At 38.7% G+C, this 26,372-nt stretch overlaps 2 long non-coding RNA genes across 4 annotated transcripts in view; one reads left to right on the top strand and one right to left on the bottom strand.

The window, feature by feature from the left end:
• Window positions 1–26,372, top strand: part of LOC127493123 (uncharacterized) — a 55,118-nt gene that overhangs the window by 25,331 nt on the left and 3,415 nt on the right. For 2 of the 3 annotated variants that reach the window (XR_011388941.1, XR_011388942.1), the window contains 4 exons: window positions 9,206–9,266; window positions 10,958–11,036; window positions 13,496–13,704; window positions 14,446–18,299. This is a non-coding gene — a long non-coding RNA (uncharacterized lncRNA). Of the gene's footprint in view, window positions 1–9,205; window positions 9,267–10,957; window positions 11,037–13,495; window positions 13,705–14,445; window positions 18,300–21,654; window positions 21,682–26,372 lie in introns of those variants that run through there. The other variant, XR_011388943.1, reaches the window with a different exon arrangement.
• Window positions 20,073–26,372, bottom strand: part of LOC138849782 (uncharacterized) — an 18,640-nt gene continuing 12,340 nt past the window's right edge. The window contains exon 2 of the long non-coding RNA XR_011388944.1: window positions 20,073–25,758. This is a non-coding gene — a long non-coding RNA (uncharacterized lncRNA). The remainder of the gene's footprint in view (window positions 25,759–26,372) is intronic.

Genomic DNA, 26,372 nt, shown 5'->3' with positions numbered 1-26,372 from the left:
GAGAGAGAGAGAGAGATCTTCCATCTGTGATTCACTCCCCAATTGGCCACAACGGCTGCAGCTGGGCCAATCCGAAGCCAGGAGCCAGGAGTTTCTCCCACGTCTCCCATGTGGGTGCAGGGGCACAAGGACTTTGGGCCATCCTCTACTGCTTTTCCAGGCCATAGCAGAAAGCTGGATCAGAAGTGGAGCAGCTGGGACTCGAACTGGTGCCTATATGGGATGCCAGCACTGCAGGCAGTGGTTTCACCCACTACGCCACAGCGCTGGCCCCAGCAGTTTCTTATTTGTTTACAGTACTATGTTTTAGGAAAAACCTTTTTTGAGCTCCAACTTTTAGGGGCTGGCATTGTGGTGCAGCAGGTTAAACCACCACCTGAGATGCCAGCATGCTGGCATGCCATATGAGTGCCAATTCACAACCCAGCTGTTCTTCCAATTCAGATCCCTGCTAATGGATTGGGAAAGCAGTGAAAGATGGTCCAAGTGTTTGGGCATCTGCCACCTACATGAGGACAAGGATGAAATTCCTGGCTCCTGGCTTCAACCTGGGCTGCCCCTAGCTGCTGTGGCCTTTTGGAGAAGAGAATCAGCATATGGAAGATCATTTTTCTTTGTCTCACTCTCTCTCCCTATAACTCTGTCCTTTAAATGAATAAGTAAACCTTTTTTAAAAAAATAACTTTTAGAAGTCAATGCATTTTAACTATGGAAGTAACATTTAAAATTTTTAAACAAAACTATATTCTCATTACTGAAATATGAGTATTAGTAGATAGTTATCATCAACACTGAAAAAAGGCAATAGATTTTCAGGCTAGATAAAAGATACAATATAATATGTAAGCCTAAAAAGAATATAACAGTAAAATGTATTTTATGCAAACAATAACCAAGTAGATAATAATTAATGTTCCCCAAATAAAGTTAAGATGGTGTTTATTAAGAAAGAACTACATCCATCATATATAAGTAAGTGCAATGAAACAGAAAAAAATGGGAACAGATTTGAACAGGCATCTCATGTTTCACATTTCCATTTGGCCAATAAATATAGGAAAAAATGCCCAGCTGTATTAGTCATCATGGAAATGTAAATTAAAGCCATAGAGAAATAGCACTGCACACCTACTCAAATAAAATTAAAGCATTTGATGACAGCAGCTACAGCAGGAAAGTGAGGAACTGAAACTCTTAGAAACTCTAAATGGTAAAAGAAAACAACTCTGAAATCATTCTCGCAGTAGCCTCTTACAGGTTCCAAATTAATACTGCCATTATAATGGAGGGTTTCTTTTCTGGACCTTAATTTTAAAGAAAAAAAAACAGGATTAGCATTGTGGCATATTTTGATAAAGCCGGCCTTATGATGCCTGCATCCCATCTGAGCACTGGTTAGAGATCCAGCGGCTCCACTTCCAATCCAGCTCCCTGCTAATGTGCCTGGGAAAGCAGGGGAAGATGGCCCAAGTGCTTGGGTCTCTACCATCCACATGGGAGATCTGGAAGAAGCTCCTGATTCCTGGCTTCAGCATGGCCCAGCCCTGGCCATTGCAGGCATTTGAGGAGTGAATCAGTGAATGGAAGATCACTCTCTCTCTCTCTCCCTCTCTCTCTGTTACTCTCACTTTCAAATAAACAAATCTTTAACAAAAAGAAAAAAAAACATATGCTATACACATATATCATATATATTTTAGTATATATTTGAATATATATTTCTAAGTTATATTTGACTATGTATACATTCAAGGTTATACACAGGTACTCGTATCTATTTTAAGGTAAACATCTGGTGATCTTTATTTAGCTTTTGTCATACTGTTGACATATTCATTATTAAATGTTTTCTTGTAACCATGAATCCCAGATTTAATAACCCTTCTGTATTGTGAAATATGTATACTGAAGATTCAGGTGTCTCAAATATATAGACAGGAAACTCACTAGTCTCTAGAACAGTGTTTCTATTTTAGATGCCACCCTCAAAAACGTTGAAACAACCTGTTATCTCTTAACTGGAGAAAAAGTTACAGTTTGCAAAGCATAATATATATTCTTTTAATTTCAATGCTGAACTTTTTAAAACTTTATAGAATCTTTTTACAATTCCAGAGTCATCTTTTCTTTTACTACTCAATGAAGTTATTTACTATTCTATCTCAACATTTGTGAAAAATCATTAAACCTATTGAAATAAGCCAGACTCCAAAAGACAAAATCATGTTTTATTTGTAGTATCTAGTAGAGTACAAAAAAGTAACGTATATGAATGAAAATGACATTTTGAGATTTGATTATTGTTTATAGCCTTTGTATATACTCCTGAGAAACTGTGGTCTTTCCACTTTCCACTTGTTGAATTCTTTACTTAGCGGAGGATTAATCCTGTGACTATAAAGTAAATTGAAAGTGTGTCATTGCAAAAATTAAAAGGACAAAAGAAGGGAAGGAAGGAAGGAAAGAAGGAAGGCAGGAGCAGGGAGGGGGGAGAGTGAGAAATATCATTATGGACTGAAAGTTGTATATATGAAATACATTAAATCTGTTCTTTTTGTATAAATAATTTTTTTTTTAAATTTTGACAGTCAGAGTAGACAGTGAGAGAGAGAGACAGAGAGAAAGGTCTTCCTTTGCCGTTGGTTCACTCTCCAATGGCTGCCGCAGCGGCCAGCGCACCACGCTGATCCAATGGCAGGAGCCAGGTGCTTCTCCTGGTCTCCCATGCAGGTGCAGGGCCCAAGCACTTGGGCCATCCTCCACTGCACTCCCTGGCCACAGCAGAGAGCTGGCCTGGAAGAGGGGCAACCGGGACAGAATCCGGCGCCCCGACCGGGACTAGAACCCGGTGTGCCGGTGCCGCAAGGCAGAGGATTAGCCTAGTGAGCCGCGGCGCAGGCTGTATAAATAATTTTTAAAAGAAGAAAGAAAAAGAAGTCAGCACGTGGCACAGCAGGTAAGGCCACTGCCTGTGATGCCAGCATCCCTTATGGGCACCAGTTCAAGTCCAGATTACTCCACTTCTGATTCAGTTCTCTGATAACAGCCTGGGAAAAGCAGTGGAAGGTGGCCAGAAAAGCAGATAAAGCTCCTGGGTTCTGGCTTCAGCCTGGCCCCATGCGGATGTTGTGGTCACCTGGGGAGTGAAACAGCAGACGAAAGATCTTTCCCTCTGTCTCCCTCTCCCTGTGTAACTCTGACTTTCAAATAAATAAATAAATTTTACATAAAAAAGAAAAAAAAAAACTGAAGACTTTCAGGAAATTTTTATGTTCTCCTGCACATGTCACACTGTTACTACTGTCCTTGCTGGACTTCCGAAAGGCCCTTCAGTATTTCAACTCATTTCCCTTCATCTTCCAGTCTTGCTATCAGCATGGGTTTACTCCTGGCCTGTCATCCAGCCTTTTTCTCCTTTCCCAAGATACCATGTTTTAATCGGTTTAGGCTGTATAACAAATGCCACAAGACCAGGTATTAGATACTAGGTTTATAAGCAATAGACATTTATTTCTCATATTTCTGGAGGCCAGACGTCTGAGATTGGGGTGCTAACGATTGGATTCCTGGGAGGGCCTCCCAACTTTTTCCTGTATCCTCATCTAGGGGAAAGCTTCTCTGGCCTTACCTTATAAAGGCATTAACTCCATTCATGAGAACTCCACTCTCAGGACTTAATCACCTCCCAAAGGGTCAGCCTCCAAATCATCACACTGAGGGTAAGAATGCACTGTATGAATTTGAAGAGTATATATTCACTCTGTAACACACCATCAATATAAGTTTCACTGACAATTTGGTAAAAATATTGTACCCAAAACGTTTTTAAAGTAAGTGTCAGATATCACTGCTCACAAAAGTTTCTTAGTCTACAGAGGTATTGTCCTTAAGGCCCGGTTTCCTGTTGGTCACCTTCTTTTTTCCAATGCCTTTCTATCACCTTAAACTCCAACTTGCTAACACCAAAAACAATTCTCAAATATTCATTACTCTACTGTACAGAAAAACGAATATCTTTTGTCTTCTTAATCATACTCCTCTAGAGCAACCCTGGAGAACAGGTGCTTCCAAAAATATCACCCTGTGCAACAGACATATACTATGCAAACACACAAATGCAGACACATACACGCTTATATGTGTTTATCCATATATCACAGTGATTTATTCAAAGGCAAACAATTCAGGATTTTCCTTTATAGAATTTCACATGCCTAGTAGATATTCATAGACTCTGAACAAATGAAATACATTTATAGTTATTTGCTTTAACATTTTTCTGCATATTCTAACTTTGTCAGTTCTTGGTAGATTTTATTCATTTAATCCACACAATAATTATATGACATAGACTACCATTATTATTTCCATTTCATAGATAAAAAAACCAACACAAAGAAAAATCAAGTGACCTGTGCAAAGTCACATAGCAATAAGTGATGGAGACAGGACATGAAGCCAGGCAGTCTGGCTCCATTGTATTAAAGGAAGTGTAGTGTAGACAAAGTATTTGTCAATTTAAATTATCTTAAATTTCTTTTCTCATAGTTCATATGGGTACCGTTTTAAGTGTTTCAAGTCCCAGCTACTCCACTTTCAATCCAGATCTCTGCTGTGGCCAAGGAAAATAATATAAAATGGCCCAAGTTCTTGAGCCCTTATTCCTGCATGGGAGACCCAGAAGAAGCTTCTGGTTCCTTGCTCCTTGCTTCAGATCAGCTCAGCTCTGGCTGTTGCTGCCATTTGAGGAGTGAACCAGTGGATGAGAGATTCTCTCTCTCTCTCTCTCTCTCTCTCTCTCTTTCTCTCTGCCTCTGTCTCTCTGTAACTCTGCCTTTCAAATAAAACAAATAAATCTTTAAAAAAATAATGAATCTAATATTTCTCTATACAGGTTAGTGATTGCAATTTTGCACAGTGTAATTCTGATTAAGGATCCATATTAAGAGAAGGGAGGAAGAAGAATGTGAGGTGCAGGGGAGTCCATATATTGATGCTAGCCACAAATTTCTTTTTTTTAAGATCTATTTATTTATTTGAAAGGCAGAGTTACAGAGAGGCAGAGTCAAAGAGAAAGAGAGGTCTTCCATCCATTGGTTCACTCCTCAGATGGCCGCAGCGACCTGAGAGGTCCTGATCCGAATCCAAGAGCCAGGAGCTTCTTTCCCATCTCCCATGCTGTTGCAGGGGCCCAAGGACTTAGACTACCTTCTACTACTTTCCTAGGCCATAGCAGAGAGCTGGATCGGCAGAGGAGCAACGGGGACTCAAACCAGCGTACATATGGGTTGTCAGCACTGCAGCAGTGGCTTTACTCACTGTGCCACAGCGCTGGTGCTGGCACTCATTTCTATTCAGAAGAAATTTTATGACATTTGAAGATGATCTACTGGTTTCAATGACAAGGTAGTATGGAAAAGAGAAGACCTGGAAATTTCTACCTAGTTCATCTGAAGAAATATTTTTATAAGACAAAGTAATGAGAATCATATCCCAACAAATGGGTAGCATGGCATTAACATCTTAAACACTTTTCACAACTAGGCTATGCATAGAAAAAAAGAATAAGAAAAAGTGCCTTTGCAGAGCAGATGGCTTGACACACATTACCAGTGATTTGTGTATACACAGTTTAAAACGAAAGTCTTTATTGTTCCCTGAACATGGCTTCTGATGACAGAAGCAAAGTCAACAGGTTTAAAAATATGCAGACATGTTAATAGAATTTTATGAATGGAGATTGCATTTCATCTATTAAAAAAGTAAACTCAACACCCTTTCCTTCCGTATGTCATAAGGCACCAGTTTTACTGATGGATGAGAAGTGCAATCTGGAAAAAGCTGCAAGACAGCAGTTACCAACTTCCAAAATAGAGACATAGAGGGAGAGACTGAGGGACACTTATCCTGAAAAATGCTTTGGCAATCACTAGAATAAATTAGCCCTAGAAAACTTTTATCAATGTACAGTGACAACACCGAAATATATTTAAAAAATAAAATGTTAAAAATTAGCAAGTAAAGACATAACAACACATGTCACAGTTTGATTCGGTATCTGAATGTCTTCCTCCTCAGATAAATTGCAGAGATGGACTTGTGAATGGGCTTTTGGGAGCCCATGAACTCCTTGAAATTATATGCCAAAAAATTTAAATCAGTAACTTCCTTTTATTTATACAATCTTATTAATCAATAATGTAATTTGTTAATAATAACAAGTTTATTCATTCTTGAATTTACCAGGTATATAATCATTTTATAGCACTGTGTTAGGGATTGTGGTTGTTTTCTATGGCTTGAATGTATTTTTCTAGAAAGAGAGAGTTCATTTGCATCAGACTTTCAAAAGGAACCAATCACAATTTAAAAAATGTTATGAAGCACTGATGTGTAAAATAAACTGAACTTTTTATATAGAGCAGGTTAAAAGACACAGTAACGGCTACATATAGAGTATTACACTAAACCTACCAGTACCTCCTGTTATCTTATACGATCCTCATAACAATCCCACATTGCTTTCCTCAATTTATACCTAGTAAAATTGAAGCATGGTAAGTATGAATGTGTGCCAAATGTCATACAGCTGACTCCCACTTTATATCTCCATTGTAATTCTTTTTTAAAATTGTTATTAATATAATACAAACAATACATTTCATGTATTTCATAGAAATAATTCTAAGAATTCTTGGTGTCCTTCAGGGCTCAGTCCTAAGGCCTATCTCATTTTCACAACTTGTTTGGGCATTTCTTTTCTCTCCTTTGATATAACTTACTATTTACATATTGGTAGCTATTGAGAATCTGCTTTTTGAGTGTACAGCTTCCTGCTAACTTCAAAGTCAGTGACTATAACTGTATTTGAGATTTCCCTGTTGTATTCCCCTTGTGTTCAAAGTATAGTTGTTCTTAGTTAAAAATGAGATCATTTTTTTCAGCTTTCCCCTTCAAGGCATATGGAATTGTTATTATCCATTTCCTGATTGCATAGACAAGAAACTTGGGGGCTACCACTGATATCTTGTTATCTCTGACCGCACACAGCCAAGCAACCACTTGAACTGTTCATTCAGCTTCCTAAATATGTCTGTTTGATCTCATGGCCTGCTAGACTTCCTGGAGATTCTCTTTTCTCCTAGGGCAGTACCCAAATGATCTACTTCCAAGGTCCTTCACAATACTGTCTTCTCCAGACTCATCTTTTGTAATTCCCAAAATCACAATTCAAATTTCAGTCTCAACAAAATATTTTTATTTCTTGATTAGTCATGTTCAATTTCATTCACTTTTTGCTTACCCTGATCCTTCCTGTAATTTCTACAAGTGCTTCAGTTCTTGTACATTAGGAATTGTGTAGTATCAGATATGCTAGATGAATAAATTCTAGAAATTGAATATACAACCTAGTACCTATAGTTAACCGTGAGATATTGTGCACTTCAAAATTTGTTTAGAGGGTAGACTCATGTCAATTTCTCTTACTACAAAAAACAAAACAAAACAAAACAGTGGGATATAAGGAAACATGGCAGGGGCAGGGGGTGTTGGTTATATCTATTTCCTTGATTGCTGTGATGATATCACATGTATTAAATATGTCCAAACTGATCAAGTTGTACACATTTCCTTGCATATTCCATTGTTATTTCCTTGTATATCAATGATACCTTTCTAGAGCTATGTTTTTTTAAAAAGCCAAAATCACATTTTATGGAAGAATTTTCTAATCCATCTAGAATGCATCAGATATCCTACTGTTTATATAACACTCAATTTCCCTCATTACAGAATTCATGAAATGATTGTTTTCATGGCATAGTAATATCATGGAGCAGGAAAGGCATGATTCACTGGTTCACTCCTGTATTCCCAAGGTTGAGCACATAGCCTACATGTATTAGAAAATTCTAGAGGCCGGTGCCGTGGCAAAGGTAAACCTCTACCTGTAGTGCCAGCATTCCATATGGATGCTTGTTCATGTCCCAGCTGCTCCTCTTCTGATTCTGCTCTCTGTCTGTGACCTGGGAAAGCAGTGGAAAATGGTCCAAGTGATTGAGCCCCTGCTCCCACGTGGGAGACCCTGAAAAGGCTCCTGGCTCCCGGTTTCAGTTTGCCCAGCTCCAGCCCATGTGGCCATTTGGAGTGTTTCATTCTCTCTCTGTAACTCTACCTCTGAAATAAATAAACTCAAAAAAAGGAGAAAATTCTATTCAATCCATAACCTTAACTTAATCCTCTGATTGGATCTCCTTTACAATCTCCTGGACAACTCCATTTCAGTTAGGTTGCCAGAGAAAAATACAACTTGCTAAGTTAACTTTGAATTTTTGAAAATTATACACACACACACACACACACACACACACCTGTTTGCCTTGGTCTATGCCTGTACTGTACTATTTCCTATCAGGAGTATCACAGCCAAATTTAGTGATGAGACCTCATAAGACATCCTGTAATGTTCCGGGGCATTTCTAATTGTTAGGAAATCCATCATTTTGTTATAACAAAATTGTCTTCCTCAATGCATTAACCTATTTCAGTTTCAATAGACAATTTGATTCTTGAGAGTAAAGCAAAATCTCATTCATGTTGATCTATAGCAGTGACAGGCACATGGACGGTTTTCCATAACTATCTGCTGAATATAAATGAATATAATTGCCTCTGGAACTACACTGTGTAAAATGAGTCTCAGTCACAGTCAGTTTCTCAAATATGTTATAGAGGTCTGCATAAATCTTGTCTTTTATATGGTGTTCCCAGTCCCTGAAGTATTTTTTTTTTTTTAATTTGAGAATCAGAATACCTGGCATAGAATAGGCAACTGATAACATTTGTCTACTAAGAATTTCTGTGTACTCAGCTTAAAATGAAAACTATTGATAGAGAAACTTAATGCCAGATATGTCCCTCCCAGGATTCATGTGCCAGAAGTTCAGTCCCCAGTGTGATGAGGTTAGGGGTGGTAGGACATTTAAGATGTAGGCTTTAGTGGAAGATGTTTAGATCATGCAACTATCACAATGGGAAGAAATCAGTGCTGACCTCATGGACTGAGTTGTCATGAGAGCCTGTTGATATAGAAAAAGCATGATGTGTCCCTTGCCACTCACTGGCATCCTGTCTCACCGTGTGATCTCTCTGCTTTGCATATGCTGCTGCCATAATTCCATCTACAACGTTGTGGTGTAACTAGGAGACTGTTGTTAGAGCCAGCAGATGCCAACACCATGCTTTCAGGCCTCCAAAACTGTGAGGTAAATAAAACTCTTTCTTTGTAAAGTCTCCAGCCTCGGGAAATTGTTGCAGTCATGGAAAATGGATTAACACAGATAGCTTTAATATATGTAGACATTACCAGCGGATATTGGTAAAAATAAAATTATTGACAATATATTCCACAAGAATGTATAACTTCTTAATCTTTCAGTGAAGAGACTTAACTATACAAATATATGTATATCTATCTATCATCTATCTAAACAAGCCCATAATTTGAGATGCTTTAATTTTGACATTCAATACTCTAATTTTTGTGCTATATTTTGCAAGAAACCAACAATTCTCAAACCTTATTAGTTGCCAATTCCCATCCCAAAACAAATTATCTAGATATTTTTGGCCTCTATATTTAACATGTATCAAGAGTTATCAATACCCCTTTTAATGAAATACAATTTTCCTTTTCCTCTTGAAATAATTAACATGAGAAATGATTGCATCATCCTGTTGTTTTTGTACAAAGAAATCTATAGACAAAGAAATAAAAGGAGTAACTAATGATTAAATCTATTGATTAAAAAGAAAACTAATGGGGGCAGGGCCCATTTAGATGTTAGATACACCATCATTAAGTTATTGAATGGTGAGGGAATTATCAATATATTTTCAAAAGTTCATACTTCCTTTCTGTTCTCTTACTAAACTTAATATAGTGATCATGTATAGTAACTAGAAAAAACTTTATTAAATTAAATTTTATAACCAGAAACATTTGATGTAAAATGGGTAACTCAATACTACCTTTTATTTATTTATAACTGTAGTTACTAAGATATTATATTGATTCTGTGTTCTATACTCAAATCTGGCATGGACTTGGATGACTGTCTGCCATTTCTGTGTTTCAAGCAATGAGAAATGGGGAGGTAAGAGAATAAATATTATTCTAGATTGAAATTTGCATGTGACCATACTACAGAACCATCAGTGCACCAATTATTGAAAATATTTCAGGCAAAATTAAAGGGGTGATAACTAAAGCACATTCCTCTAGCAATATACCTGAAGGAGTGTGTCTTAAGCACATAAACAGAACAGAAGGGGCAGACGTGTGGCACAGCAGTTAAACTGCTGCTTCAGATGGATGCCTACATCCCATGTCAGAGTACCTGGCTTGGAATCATCTTTGATGTGCTCTCAATCCCAGCTTTCTGTTAATGAGCATCCTGGGAGGTAGCTGGTGATGGCTCTAGTTTTTGGGTTCCTGCCTTCCGCATGTGAGACCCAATTTGAATTCCTGGCTCCTGGCTTCAGCCTGGCCCAGCCTTGCTGTTAGAGGCATTTGAGAAGTAAACCAGGAGACAGGAGATCTCACTGCATCTCTGCTTTTCTTTATCTGCCTGACTTTCAAACAAGTACTAAAATATTAATTGAAAAAAAAAAAAAAGAAAATTGCTGAAGAAAGCCGGTTACATCTTGCCCTTAATCAAGGAGTTACCATTAAAAATAGGTTTTATGAATAGAAATTCATGTTTTGAAGAGAATATGTATAAACATATGTTTGTGTGTGCTTACACATGTGTGTTTGTGTATGCATTTATACAGAGAAAGGGAGGGAGTGATAGAAACTGATTTTATTCACTGCCATGCTGGTACCAAGCCATATAATAGCTCTATGAGTAATACTGGGATTTCAGAGTAGATGAAATTGTCTTCCTACCAACAGATGCCACAGTAGCTGCTGGCTGTGGAACCATGGGTCATCCTCATGCCCTAGCTGCACATCCTGTATCACCCCAAAAGAAGTAAGCAGCACTCCCTTATCCCTCCCCTTGCAATGCCTCGGCTCCATTTGCTCCCCATCTTCTCAAATACAAGAGTTGAGGGGAATCCCTGGAGTAGGCTATAATTGGCTGTCAGAGAAAAATGCTTTTATTTTAAAGAGAAAAACAGTCAAAAAAAAAAAAAAAGAAGAAGAAGATTCCACTGGCTGCAGAATCATGGTGACAAGCTGCTGTTTGGAAGGCAAATCTCTGCTTCTGCCACCTCCACATGTATCTGGGAGGGAGTGTGCAAGAAAATACTCTGCCTCTGCACTGAAGATTTTTCTTTCTTTTAAGATTTATTTATTTATTTGAAAAGCTGAGTTATAGAGATGGGGTGTGAGGAAGACAGTAAGATCATCCATCTTGTGGCTTACCCCCAGATGGTACCAAAGGCTACAGCTGGGCCAGACCGAACCCAGGAGCCAGGAGTTTCATCCAGGTCTCCCATGTGAGAGGAAGGGGCCTTAACACTTGGGCCATCCTCAGCTGTTTTTCCCAGGTATATTAGCAGGGAGCTGGATCAGAAGTGCAGCAGTCAGGACAGGAACTGGCACCCATATGGATGCCAGCATCACAGGTGGTAGCTCTACCCAATCTGTAATACTGCCAGCCCCCTGGAGATTTTTCTACTCAGGAGATGCTTGGCCAAGCCCCTGTAGGGAAATAAAATAAGCAGCCTATCCCAGAACACTCAAAATGAGAGAAATTCAGGATCCAGTAAAGCAGAAGATACAACAGCCCTCCTGGGCCATATACTGTAAGTGATGGTGGGATTTGAACTGCTAGGGACCCTAAGATACGTAAGATTTTCTTTCTTTGAACTATAGCATCTGTTCAAGCTGTATCCCTAAATTCCTGACTGAGCTCCTAAAAATAGCACATCTCCTGAGACAAATGAGTAAGACTCTGAACAGTGCTACAGGATGGGGGGTAGAATGCTTGCAACTGAGATTTAAGAGAGAAGTTATCAGTAGGAAAGGGGATCAAAAAGAAATCCAAGAGCTGATATAAGAAACTCCCTTTTCTTATGCAATCATCATCTACTTTGTAAAAAAAAAAATGAGTGTCAGTGTCAGATACAAACATATTGAAGAGGTTCTCAGAGAGTGGTCCTCAGATAGTTCAAAATTAAGAAAGAGAAATGTGAGAAATAATTCCTGAAATTTAAAAAATGGCATCCAGGGAAATTGTATCAGGTTATAATTGTTTAAAACATGATTTATTCTTGTAAATAGGAAAAAGCCGATTAACTGGGAAAGATGCTGTTATGATTTAGATAATTGGATGATGTTAGTGCCAAAAGGAACCAAAAATTTTGCCTTGGACTTGACTGAACACCTCTGAGAGTAGTGATAGTCAAATACACCCCTAGCACAGAGCATTGGAATGAAACCCTCAGTTTTTACCACGCCAAGACAGATGAGAAACTGTGGTATCTGCCTTTTGTTCCTTGTGGGTAAATTAAGCGTTAAATAAACAATGCTAAGCATCACTGACCAGGTCTGATTCAAATAGCAGATGTGATTATTTGGGTAATTGGCATACGATGTTAGTCTCAAGCTAGACAGTGCCTGGTTTTTAATTCCTGAATTCTTACAAGGGAAATAATTCAGATGCTATTTATTCCCATACACTTTGTTGTTAATGGAATTTAGATATTTTTCCATGTTAAAATAGGCTTCATAAAGTTAATGTAACTGTCATGGTTTAGGAAAGTGCAGCAAAGTACAGCCTTTTCTATACAAGTGAACAACATTGACTTTCAGAAGTAAAATAACATCAACTTTGAAGGCACTTTTTAAAAAAGATTTTATTTATTTATTTGAGAGGTAGAGTTACAGACAGAGAAAGGGAGAGACAGAGAAAAAGGTCTTCCATCCACTGGTTCACTACCCAGATGGCCACAATGGCTGGGCTGAGCTGAGCTGAGCTGAGTTGAGCTGAGCTGAGCCAATCCAAAGCCACAAGCCAGGAGATTCTTCTGGGTCTGCCACATGGGTACAGGGGCCCAAACACTTGGGCCATCTTCCCCTGCTTTCCCAGGCCATAGCAGAGAGCTGGACTGGAAAAGGAGCAGCCTGGACATGAATGAAGGGCACCCAAATGTGATGCCAGCACCCCAGGCAGAGGCTTAGTCTACTATGCCACAGCACCCGCGCCTTTTGAGGGCATTTGTTTCAGGATTCTAAAATAAGTAAAATAAGCATAAGCCCCCACCTCAACTCTGTAATTTAATTGCCATCAGGGTTTGAAACTTCATAATCAAAAATAATCTCTAAATATGGCAATTGTCCCTAAACAATTCCAGGTACTTACTATTAATTTTTATATTGTGGTAAGATTGAAAGCTGATATTATAGGAAGTTCTCTACCTCTTTCACTCCAAATGACTCTCCATAAATCACCTAACATTATTGTTATTACTTTATTTTTTATAGGGAAAGAGAGAGAGACCTTGTTTCCCCAAACACTGAAGATTGATGTTTAAATCAGTGATCTGTTGGAAAGGCATGAGTGGGATGCTCTTCTCCCAAAGCATTAACTCATAGCTTCCAAGATGGTCAGAGAGCAATAAATCATTGAGCGAATGACAGCCTCAAGCAAAAGAAGTCATCTCAAGAGACTCATTTCTCTTGAACATGTACAGGTACAAACAGGTTCAGGCAGGAAGCAGCCATTATGTTAAGAGCTAGGTTCAGGAGAAGGTACCGTTTTGTACATAGCCTAAGATGACCTCCTTGTGGGTTATATAAGTTGAAAAAGACATACTCTTACCCAGTCTAAAGCATTTGTTCCAGGCAATGGCATTAAATTCTGTTTAATTTGAGGATTTAAAAATAACCTAGCTCTCCCTAGAAGTACAGCCCATGAGATGAGAGTTGTTCTATTTCATCTGATCTCTACCTCACACTAAGTTTTGGAGTTAGTCTCCAAACACAGATATATATGCTGTAGGAGAACAGGACAAAATTAAAAAGTCAAAAGCCTATTAAAATGTACCCAGCTATAATAGCAAGAGAATGTGGATCCAAGGGGAGCAAAAACATAATGATTTCTCTTCTCATAGGAACAGGAAGATGCCAGGCACTTCCATGTGTTCCTCTCCAGGGCTAAATTGCCTATGGGTGGTGAGAGAATGTTGGCATAGCTTATTTAAGGATATTTTGTTCACAAATCATGCTTACTAATATTTCATAATTCTATAAATATTAGGAAAATGAATGTCCCTTTGCATCCAAATAAAGCAAGAGGAGATTATAATTGCATATTCCCGATGACACCCAGATTCTCTCCAGGGGAATGTAGATAGAAGTATTGAAACTACCTATAAGCCTGCCTGCAAAATCTGACTAGACGACCAGGACAAAGCAACTGTGCTTTTCCCTAGGCAATTTCACCAACCCTAAGGTGCAGAAGCACATGAATATTGAAGAATCTCACCTATAGCAGAGGGCTAGAAACATCACAAGACCTGGCTACACAGTACTTAGTATTGTGGTTAATGGGGAATAAAATAAAAGTATAAATAAGCCTCTGGTTTCTTTTTGGATACTTGCAAACAATCAAGGATGGTCCTACCCACAGGCAACATTTATAAGAGTTGAAAAACCTTCAAAGAATAGGGGTTTACAAAAATTGAATGACAAGGCTGACTTAATAAACACCTAACAGTAAGGCCAGGCAGATACATAAAGGGAAAATCTAATAAAATAAATAATATCACAAAGAATAACTTGTTATTCAAAAAAGAAAAATATGATAACAGTCTATCGTGCAAAAAGAAGCTAGGGATTTCTTCTAAGACATTAGAGAAACAATTAATGAACAGTCACTGAGTTTTGTAATTAAAATTTTTCTCAATATGTGAATGTTATCAAGAGCTATGAAACTAGGAATGTAGTTCTAAAAGGAAAATAAAAGCATTATTTTCTAGCTACATCATGTGAATTACTAAGTAAGCCAGTCTAAAGTCTTTTCCTGATTTCTTTCATCTGTAAATTCAACCTGAGATGGAATACAAGATGGAAACAGCCATTTTTCCCCAACTTAACAGTCAAAGGAGAATGGAAGATGGCTACACTGATGCCAATGTGGTGTTTTGAGGTCTCCAGCACACAAAAAAAAAAAGATGAAACGACATCTTATTATCAATTATTTTGTAAACAATGTGCTTAAGGAATGCTTACATTTTGAAAATTATTACTAGTTTCTATATCTGAAAAAGGAAAACAGGTTACTTTGAAATACCCTATTTAAATGAACAAATTTGTATTACACTACTCTGCTTTTTCTTAACCAGGATACTTCAGAGTAGTGTTCCAAATAGTTCACTATCTTAGGATCAAAGAGTATATATTTATTTCCTTTCTATATAGTTTAGCCAGCTTCATAGTTTATATACATGCCTAATTGTAAGGTGGTTAATTTGACAGCTATAAACTACAGAATGCTAATTATCTGCACTGCCTCCAAGCACTTGTAGCTGTATATTTAGAGCAGACTTTCTGTTTAATAGTTTAGCAGATATCACAAACCAGTCACAACAAAAATTTGGTATATTTAATTTGTAGTGTTGAAAGTTTACCACTAATTGGAGAGGTGAATGATAATGAGGCCACAAGGAAGTAGAATTTCCTTGTTTCTGAGCTATAAATGACACACCTATCTAGAATTAGTTGGCTCACAAATGTAGAACTTTCATCTGAAAGAACTTTATGTTAACATCCTTGTAAGATATGAAATCATAGAAATCCACATTTAACAATAATGTAATACATGTGTATTTGGCCATAATATTTCTGCTCTAGGAGATGTAGATACAGTAGTGAGCAAAACTAAGTGTTAGCTCTCAAAAATGTAGGTTCTAGATCAAGAAGACTGCCAAGATGTGCATATCTGCATACAAGCTTAAAATGAGATATGGAAAATAGAGAGCAAGGGAGGTATGGGTACTATATTATTGTAAAGACCAAATGAGTCAAAGGGATCACACAAACAAGACTAGTGTCTTCGAATACTAACTGATAGAATAAAAAAGGGAGAGAACGATCCAACATGGGAAGTGGGATACACAGCAGACTCATAGAATGGCAGATGTCCTAAACAGCACTCTGGCCTCAGAATCAGCCCTGAAGGCACTCGGATCCGGCTGAAGAGCCCATGAGAGTATTTTAGGCATGGAAAGCCAAGACACTCTGGAAAAAAAAAAAAAAAAAAACCCTAAATGAAAGGTCTCTGTGAGTGAGATCCCAGTAGAAAGAATGGGCCATCAAAGAAGGAGGTACCTTTCTCTGAAGGGAGGAGAGAACTTCCACTTTGACTATGACCTTGTCTGAATAAGATCGAAGTCAGCCAACTCAAGAGGCTTCCATAGCCTTGGAAACTCATGACTAGAGCCTAGGGAGATTTCTGACGCCATAAACAAGAGTGTCAAATTGTTAGGTCAACAACAGGAGTCACTGTGTACTTACTCTTTATGTGGGGTCTCTGTCCTTAATGTGTTGTCCAATGTGAATTAATGCTATAACTAGTACTGAAACAGTATTTTACACTTTATGTTCTGTGTGGGTGCAAACTGATGAAATCTTTACTTAATATATACTGAATCGATCTTCTGTATATAAAGATAATTGAAAATGTATCTTGATGTGAATGGGTGGGAGGGTAGTTGTGGGGGGTAAAAAGCCATTGTAATCCATAAACTGTACTTTGGAAAATTGTATTTACTAAATAAAAGTTTTTTAAAAAAGATTAAAAAAAAAGACCAAATGAGGTCTCTGCAGTATTGTGATAATTTAGGGAAGACCTGAGTTATGTAATCATGGCAAAGAACAAGAGCTAAGGTCATGTGTTGTGGACTGTTTCTAACATTTGGGAAAGAGCAAAGCATTGAATGTGAGTAATGTGGAGTCAACGAAGGGGACAGGGAATGAGGCAATATCACAGACAGAGCCGGGTTTGGATCACATAAAGCCTTGCGGGCTTTGGTAGGGACTTTGGATTTTCTGTGAGTGAGGTGAGAAGCCTTAGGAGAGTTATAAGCAAGTAAAGGCACGATCTGATTGATCTTTCAAAATAATCAGTGTATTTGGTGTGGAGAAAATAGACTATAGGGAATAAAGATAGAAGTAGTAATTTATTGCAATAATTCAGGGAGAGGAAAGTGGTTTGTCTAAGGTGTTAACAGTGGTGAGTTGTAGGAGATAAAAGTTAGCTTGAGTGTGGATTTATTTTAAAGTCACCAAAATCTAAGAGTAGGACTTCGTTCTGCTTTGTTCTCTTCCATGCCTGTAGCTTCCAGAAAGTACCAGGATATAGAGTGTACTTAATAATATCTTTAAAATACAGAGTTAAGGTAAGGCTGGTAGACAAGACATAGGGAGTGAGAGAAAAAATGGCTTCCTCAAAGAATCTAAGATTTTTAGTCTGAACAATGTAAATGTGGAAATAATATTTGTTCAGATGGTTAAAATTGTGTAGGAACAAATTTTGGAGTGGGAATGGAGAGTTTGGTTTTGTAAGTAAGAAGGTGGGTATATAAAAGTCATGAGTTCAGGAAACATCACAATTCGAAGTGAACATTTTGTAGTCTGTAAAATATAGATAATGCATAAAACTGTAAGACTGGATGAATTCACATAGAAGTACTATACATGACTGAATACTACCCAGCCATAAAAAGGAAATGAAATCTTGTCTTTCAGAGCAAAATGGATGGAACTGGAGACCATTACACTTAGTGAAATAAGCCAGTCCCCAAAAACAAATATCATATATTTTCCCTGATTGGTAGTAACTAATACACAGAATACAAAAAATGTAATGTATATGAGCAAAATTGACATTTTGAGATTTGATTATTATTCATAAATGTGTCTACATCCTGAGAAACAGTGATTTTTTTCTGTTTACCACTTGCTGAATTCTTTATTTAGTGGAAGGTTAAGTTGGTGATCATAAAGTAAATTGAAAGTATGTCAAATAAAAAGAAAAATAAGAAAGGATTGAGGAGGGAAAGTGGGAATGATGGAGGGTAGAGTGGAAGTATCATTATATTCTTAAAACTGTATATACAAGGGGCCAGCATTGTGGTAGAGTGGGTAAAGCTGCCACCTGAAATGCTAGCATACCATGTGAGCTCCTGGCTTCAGTCTGGCCCAACCCCAGCCATTGTTACATATATATATGTAACTCTGACCTTCAAATAAATAAATCTTAAAAAACTATAAATATACATATATGAAATATATGACTTTTTTACTTTTATTTAAATTAAAAAATTAAAAAAATTTGTATCAGCCAATAAAAAATAAAAGAAACTGATTAGAACTATAAAATTGAATATATAAAGTTCAAGATACTATATTACTATATAGAATAATAAAGATAGGTGTTGACTTTTGGTGGGAAAACAAAAGAAAACAAATAGTAATGGGGAGGGGAGGAAAGAGGAGAGGAGGGGAGGGGAGGGGAAGGGAGAGGAGACATGGGAAGGGAAGGGCAGGGCAGGTCCAAGCTCTTTGGAAATTAACAACACATTTTGGTGTTGGGGATAATGGAAAACCACAAAGGAAGCCTGAGAAAGAGGAGAGAACAGGGAGGAAGTGAGTCACAGAATGCTGGCCCAGCAGGAAAAGAGGGGATGCATCCATCAGGAGGACTCCCAGCTGTGCAGGTGTAGTGACCCTGAGGCAAAAACTCAGCAGGTGTAGTGACCCTGAGGCAAAAACTCAGCATCCACCATGGGAAGAAGATTGTTACTTTTATAGCAGAGGAAGGGAGAAGAACAGGTGGGAAAATTGAATAGAGATGATTTTTTAAAGGATTTGTTTTGTCAATGGGAAAAAAGAAAGGAGGTGGGAACTGGGTGGGAGTTGAAGGGAATGCTGCAATAGCAAGGAAAACCTAATGATCCAAGAAAATCATCCAAAAATCAAGCTGACAATATAATAGTAAAATGTAAATATTGAAGTAATAATCCTTTGAGTTTCAAAATTTTTCTTTGTTTGAGTATTGCTGGAACAAAATTTATTCCAAATACATTTCAGGATTGGTTTCCTCTAACACCACCCAACATAATTCTAAAATACGCTTTTGCCTGTCCAACACTTAAACAATATCCCCTTGCTCTTCTATTGCTCATCCTTTTTTTCCCTCTTCCTCTTGCATTAATATGTAGATCAGTTCAGAATGATCCACCTGATCTCATTTGATGAAGATATTGGTTCCCAGTCTTTCCCCCTTTCACCCTTCTTCCTCGTGTGTCTGGCTCAGTTCCCTCCTTTTACTGGCAGTGATCCCTTCTCCACCCTGTGCTGCCATAGCCCTTCACTCAAAAAGGTAGAGGAATGCTCCTTTATTACTGCTCCTAACAGAAAGAAACCTCATCACCAACCAGAACAAAACATTTGGGAGGAAGATAGAATGCTGCACATTTGACTGAAACTAGTGTGAAAGATGAATTATTTAAAGCCAAGTAAATTGATATGAAAATTTAAAACTTCAAATTATTGTTATTTCTGAAACTCTGGCAGCAAGACATCTAAGCATACTAGTTGAGATGGCTCTATCAAATAAATCCATCATGTAAAAAGGCAAAAACCTTAGGGTATTTGGGAAGTTAGCATCTAATGAGAAAACATCTTCAACTTAATTCATTTCATGTTAGCTTACCCTGTGCAAGGGAATGCCAATTTGTGTGATATGTACAATTGAATGGGATGTAGTTCCTATCATTAAAGTAGGAATATTCAAAAATTAGAAGCAAGTATATAATTATTTACAGCAACCCCAACCCTCATGACCACAAGCACACACATATATACCGCACACATCCGAAATCATTCTCCAAATACATCAAGCAGTTTCACAGCTAGTGTTGGTGCACAACCACTCTAACTCCCTAAAGCAAACTTCCTCCAATTTTATGCCTTCAAAATGCTACTCATCTTTTGAGATTTAGTTTTCTGGGAACATGAAGATCTCTCTGCTGAGAATTAATTCTCCCTTCCCTCCTTTTGCAACTAGATCATTTTATTGCAAATTTATACATCTCTGCTCACCCAAAAGACTGGCAATACTTAGAAGATAAGTATTATATCTATATCTCTTAAAGTTCACTCATGGGTCTGGGCTGTGGCTTAGCAGGTAAAGCCACCACCCGCAGTGCCGCATCCCATATGGGTGCTGGTTCAAGTCCCAAGTGCTCCACTTCTGGTCCAGCTCTCTGCTATGGCCTGGGAAAGCAGTGGAAGATGGTCCAGGTTCTTGGGCCCCTGTCCTTGGACCCTGAGGAAGCTCCTGGCTTCTGGTTTCAGATTGGCCCAGCGCCAGCCATTGCAGCGACTGAAGAGAGAACCAGTGGATAGAAGACTTCTCGCTCTGCCTCTGCCTCTGCCTTTGTCTCTCTGTAACTCTGCCTATCAAATAAATAAATAAATCTTTAAAGAGAAAAGTTCACTCGTCTAGCTCAGTTCCTAACTCATAATAAGAACGATACATTTTTATGGAACTACATCATTTCATAAATCATGAGCCTGAGAAAGGTCGAGCAAGGACAAAGTCTATACACAAAACTCCTGAGTTCCTCATTACATTAACTAGAATTTAATGCCCTTCATCTGCGCAAGAAATATGCTGAGCTACAAATACAGTGTATCTAATCATTAATACTTATGACACCACTTTGAGATATATTTTAAGCCTATTTTAGAGAGGAGAAAGCAGACTTACAAAGGTTACCTAGCATAATCAAGATCCCAGATTTGCAAGGAGCAGATCTGACTCCATTGTAGGTCCAGATCGGATCAGATTTGACTACAGTTTTAATTGCCTTACAGCCTGTGCTTTCGTACACTATGCACCAGCCCACAGCCACGTCCTTCCTGTCATTGTAAGACTGGAAGAGCATGTCACTTCTTGAGCATTCACTCTGTGTCAACTCTTGTATAACAACTCAGAAAGCTTTTATTGGATGCTCAGGAGAGTTCCACAGCACAGGGTTGAAGAGGCTTAGAGGGAAATTATTTCTCCCAGGTATCATTGACAGTTGTGGCAAAACTGAGCTTTCTGCCCTACACTGCGCTTTAGCTAGATACTGTACTGAGCCTCTTGTCATTAAAGTCTGGTTGAGCCAGAGGCCTAAATGCTCATTGTGTCCATTTTGCTTTCCCAGATTCTCTGAGTGCCCTTGAAGCTGCTTCTCCTCTCTTCCCTCTTTGCTTCTTAAATGTTAAAAATTTTCCTCCACCTTTCATATCACTGTACTGTACTCACATTCATTTCCATATCTCAAGAAGTTCTCCAAATGCCTAGCTCATGGGACTTCCCTGGTACCCAAGGGGGGACCTCTGGGCAATTCAACTCAGAGAAACTTGTTTTTTCTCAGATAGCCACTTCTGCCTCATTCCTGCCCCACGTCACAAGAAACTGAAAGTCTCTGCCCTCATCTCTTTCCCCAGGTGCCCTACTTCTGTTGACATTACTCCTCCTGTGCATAGATTCCTTTACTTTGGAGTTTTCAAATTTTACTCTTACAATATTAATCAAATAGAGTCTGCAAGTGCTTCCCCTCTAACATTAAGTTTTTTCTTTTCAGGGGACAAGGAGGGAAAACAGATGTGAGGTGAGTCAGTCTGGAAAATTATTATTCTCAACCACAAGATATGCTACAAGTACTGACTGTGACCCATGAATGGTAAGAGAGGGAGACAGCAGGCCCTGATTTCTTTGCCTCAGATCAGGAAAAGTTGGGTAAGGGGTAAAGGTGTTATCAGGTAAACAGACAGGAGCAGGTCTTTTGACTGTGGGCAAGAGGAACATGCCATAGGGACAGGAAAATGATGAGGGCCTGGCACTGTGGTATAGCAGGTAAAGCCTCCGCCTGCAGTGCCGGCACCCCATATGGGCTCCAGTTCGAGTCCTGGCTGCTCCACATCCAACCTAGCTCTCTGCTATGGCCTGGGAAAGCAGTAAAAGATGGCCCAGTTCCTTGGGCCCCTGCACCCACATGGGAAGGCCCACAAGAAGCTCCTGGCTCCTTGCTATGGTTCGGCTCACCTCCGGCCGTTGTGGCCAATTGGAGAGTGAACCAGCAGATGGAAGACCTCTCTCTCTCTCTCTCTCTCTCTCTCTCTCTGCCTCTCCTTCTCTCTGTGTGTAATTCTGACTTTCAAATAAATTAATAAATCTTTAAAAAAATGGATGAGCCACTATTTGTATTTTGCAAAGGTTGGTGACAGAGGAAGCAGCATGATATGAGCAAAGGAGAACAGATTCCTACTGAAGGGTGAAGAGCATTAAGGCCTGAGATCTTCATGCTTGAGAAAATGACCTTTTCTACTTCTCCAGTTTCAAAGCACGGAATTTAAAACAAGTTTTTATTCTATAACACCGAGTATCATGAGTGGGAGTTGACAGAGCTAAGTATGTCTAGCATACATTGTGTAGCTTGTAGTCACTTAATTGGCAAACTTATTAAATCATACGTTGACAAAGTATCATATTTATGCTAATGAACTTCTACTCTTTAAAAAGCAACTTCCTTAAACTGAAAAATAATTGAGCTACTTAAATATTAAGACAGAGTTGATGCAAAGACAAAATTTAGATTCAGATGAGCATAGTTCAACACATGGACACATGAGCTGTGCATTGAGGCTCAAAACACATTTTAACAATAATATTGTGTATTATTTATACAAATCATGACTCTTCATATGGTTCTCACTCATCTACTTTATTCTGATTTTTCATATAGTTTGAACTTTTTAAAAAATCCTTGATCACTTTCTGTATAATGATTTCTCCTTTCAGTTTAGAGATACACTGGAATCCATATTATAAAACCCTATGAAGTAAGTAAACTCTTTAGATAGTACCTGCCTGCATGTTTAGGGCTTAGCAGCATTTTCCATAATTCTTCCCTCCCACAGCTCAGAATGCCTTTTCCTCTCTCCTTTTCCTCTTTTTTTTTTAAGATTTATTTATTATTTGAACGGCAGAGTTAGAGAGGCAGAGGCAGAGAGAGAGGTCTTCCATCTGCTGGTTCACTTCCCAATAGACCACAACAGCCGGAGCTGGGCCGATCCAAAGCCAGGAGCCTCTTTCAGGTCTCCCATGTGGGTGCAGGGGCCCAAGGACATGGGCCATCTTCCACCACTTTCCCAGGCCATAGCAGAGAGCTGGATCAGAAGTGGAACAGCAGGGACTCGAACCTGCACCCATATGGGATGTCAGCTCTGCAGGCGGCAGCTTTACCCCCTATGTCACAGTGCCAGCCCCTTCCTTTCCTCTTGATCTGCCCCATGGTCCTCTGCATTTCAGTTAGTTTTTTTCCAGGTGACTCAAATTAAATTCAGCATTCTTTGTTCCATTACTTCCTATTATTCCCTCCTTTGTGTTGTAGTGTTTTAATTGCTTTGCTGAAGTTTCTGTGGGTGAGGTATCTCCCTGTGAAACATTGTATGCCCTTCTATCATAGCACTTACTTTAATGATCTCCAATGTAATTTTATGTTAATGTCCCTCTTTACCCACTAGACTGTGAGTCTACTGAGAACAGAGGCCAGATTTTTTATCTTTGTCTCTTCTGTAACTTATAACAGTTCCTATTTCATAGGAGGTACTCAATAAACACCTGTAGAGGAAATTTATGAATCTTGAGTGAGAGGGCTTGGACTCAGCTGTCTCCCTGACATGTACTCATTCTGTAGCATTTCACCTTTTTCAACTTGTTTCCTCACACATTTAATATGAGAATGCATTTCTCTTTGAATTATTTCACTAACTGTGATGAAGTCCATATTTTGTAAAGTATATATGTCGCTCCCCCTCTTCGTGGAGGAACGACACAGGACCCTGCGCTGTTCTTTTGTCTGCTCGGCCCTCCCCGGGTTTGCTGCTGGTTCTTCCCGGGTTGGCTACTGTCCCTTCCACCTCCGTGGAAGGGCGGTTCCCCCTGCCACTTTCCCCACTTGCGCGGAGGAGCGGCACACCGCTGGCCGGCTCTCTCGGGGGCTGCACAGGTGTTCCTCTTAGATGTTCCTGGTGCATGTTGTCTCTCTCCTCCTTTATAGTCCTCTTCCACCAATCCCAACTCTGCTACCCACACGCCGAGTACGCTGCTCTCCTCCAATCAGGAGCAGGTCCTGCTGTTTATTGGTTGAACTGGAGGCAGCTGTGTAGAAGCTGTTTCCTCCTCTCCCAGCGCCATATTGTGGGAGAGCAGATGCATAGAATAAGTCTTAATTCCAGTAACTTAGTCTAGTCCGAGTTGCTCCCCACAATATACACATGTATATGTTACTGAGTCAGCAACATGATTTATTGTTGAATATGGCATGGTGGATGGTTCCAAACTGTAATTTTCAACCAAGGATGATTGTATACTCCCGTCCCACACCTCAACCCCCCTCCAAGAAGCATTTGGCAATGTCTGGAGTTGCTTTTGGTTGTCATATCTGGGGTGGGGGAAGGTGACTACTAGTATCTAGTGGGTAAAGACTAGTGATGCTACTATGCACCATACAATGTACAGAACAGCCCCATATAAGAAAGAACTATCTGAAACAAACAGTAAATAGTATCAGGGTTGAGAAACCTTTACTCAAACTTAAAATCATATAATATGTTAAACATTCTCCTAAGTATATTTTCCACTAGACAATTGTCTTAGTTTTAGCTTTTTTAAATGCATAAATAGGGTTCATAAAATTAATTTTTCTAATTATTGGAATAATTCCATATTTTCTACTATATAAATACATGTGTCTGCCCCCTGTTTAAGTCTGTTAGGAACACTAATCTACAGAGGGTTGTAACTTCTCTTTGCTCTGGTTCCATGATTCCAGAAGCAGCAGTTGACATCACAAAAAGAAAGCAGCCCGGATCCTAGAGCATCACATGGTAGACAGCTGCCTAGAGATGTGCCCAAATTCACACTTGATTTTACAGGACCAAAAAACAAAGCTTTTCCAGGTTAACCCACTGTAACTGACACCCATTTGTTAATTAGATTTACCATGGACTGATTTGATTAATACACTACATGAAAGACCAATATTGGTTATATTGAGCACTTTATGTCAAATTGAATAATTCCTGGGATAAAATAGACACTCTAAAATAATGTCATGCCCAATTATGACAGGAAGGAAAAGGAAATTATTGACCCAATTTATGGATTTTCAGAGTACCTGGCTCAATTTTGATAAGTATGGTGGATCTAGCCTCATGATCTCGTTTTCAAAGGGTTAGTCTGGAAATCCGAGGCATTTTGTGATATGCAATCCTTCAACCACTCACATTTCAAAAATGTGTAACGAGTTTTGAAACTCTTTGATCGTCTCACTAGCCCAAAATACCATAACCACATGCACTGGACCATCCAGTGTGGACACTTGATGGCCTTTTGCTACAAGTAAACTCCCAGGTCATCAAGTTAAGAGTTCTAGGACATCTCCTATCACTGTTCAAGCAGGGCTGAAAATACAAAGCTTGCTCTCTTGAGGCCACATATTTCCAGTCCAGAAATCCTTGTACCTGGACAATAAAAAGATTGCTCTATTTACCTCTTTTAAGCTACTGACTGAGAAGGGCTGGAATCTGCTGCACCGAGGAGTAAGGAAAAGCCGAGACTTTGGAACCAGTTGTTGGGCGTGGATCCAGCCTCCTTCTGGCTGTGTCATTCTCAGCTTCCTTTCCTATACCCATAAAATGCAACAAAAGTGTCCATGTTATAGGTTTTCTCAGTTAATTGTGTGACTATATGTATAAGGATTAAAATTGCATTGCCACATAGCAAGTTTTTAGATTAGGTGAACTAACTTTATGCACAGTGCTCTGAACTCTTTTCCTGATGGTGCTACATATACTATTGAGACAAGGAGTTGCTATTCTTAAAGAGATTACACATTTTATCTACTAACATTTTAAAGTATATGTGAAACAGATAAAATTTTTCAGTTTTTTTTTTTTTATACAACATGACTATACTCTAAATTGAAACATGCCTTCCAATCATGTTGTTCTAGGAAAGTGCCTACCAATCCATGAAGATAGTCCCAGGAAGATTTGGGAATCTAAGATGTGAATAATATTCACATGCTCTCAGATTGCACTCTTGACTGATTCAGACAGAAAAATGGTTTCTTTTTTTTTTTTAACTGGTACCCAATGTTATAGTGGCTTTCAAACATTTTTTAACCACAGTTGATAATGCTTAAAAAATACATCATACATAATTAACTCATGCACAATACTTGTATACTTAACATATATACCTGAAACAAAAGTTTCATGAGAAAATTACCATGCT

This window comes from Oryctolagus cuniculus, chromosome 5, assembly GCF_964237555.1.
Source record: "Oryctolagus cuniculus chromosome 5, mOryCun1.1, whole genome shotgun sequence".
In the NCBI taxonomy this organism is placed as follows: domain Eukaryota; kingdom Metazoa; phylum Chordata; class Mammalia; order Lagomorpha; family Leporidae; genus Oryctolagus; species Oryctolagus cuniculus.
Note: the sequence above shows the minus strand (reverse complement) of the source record. Positions and strands in the feature narration are given on the sequence as shown.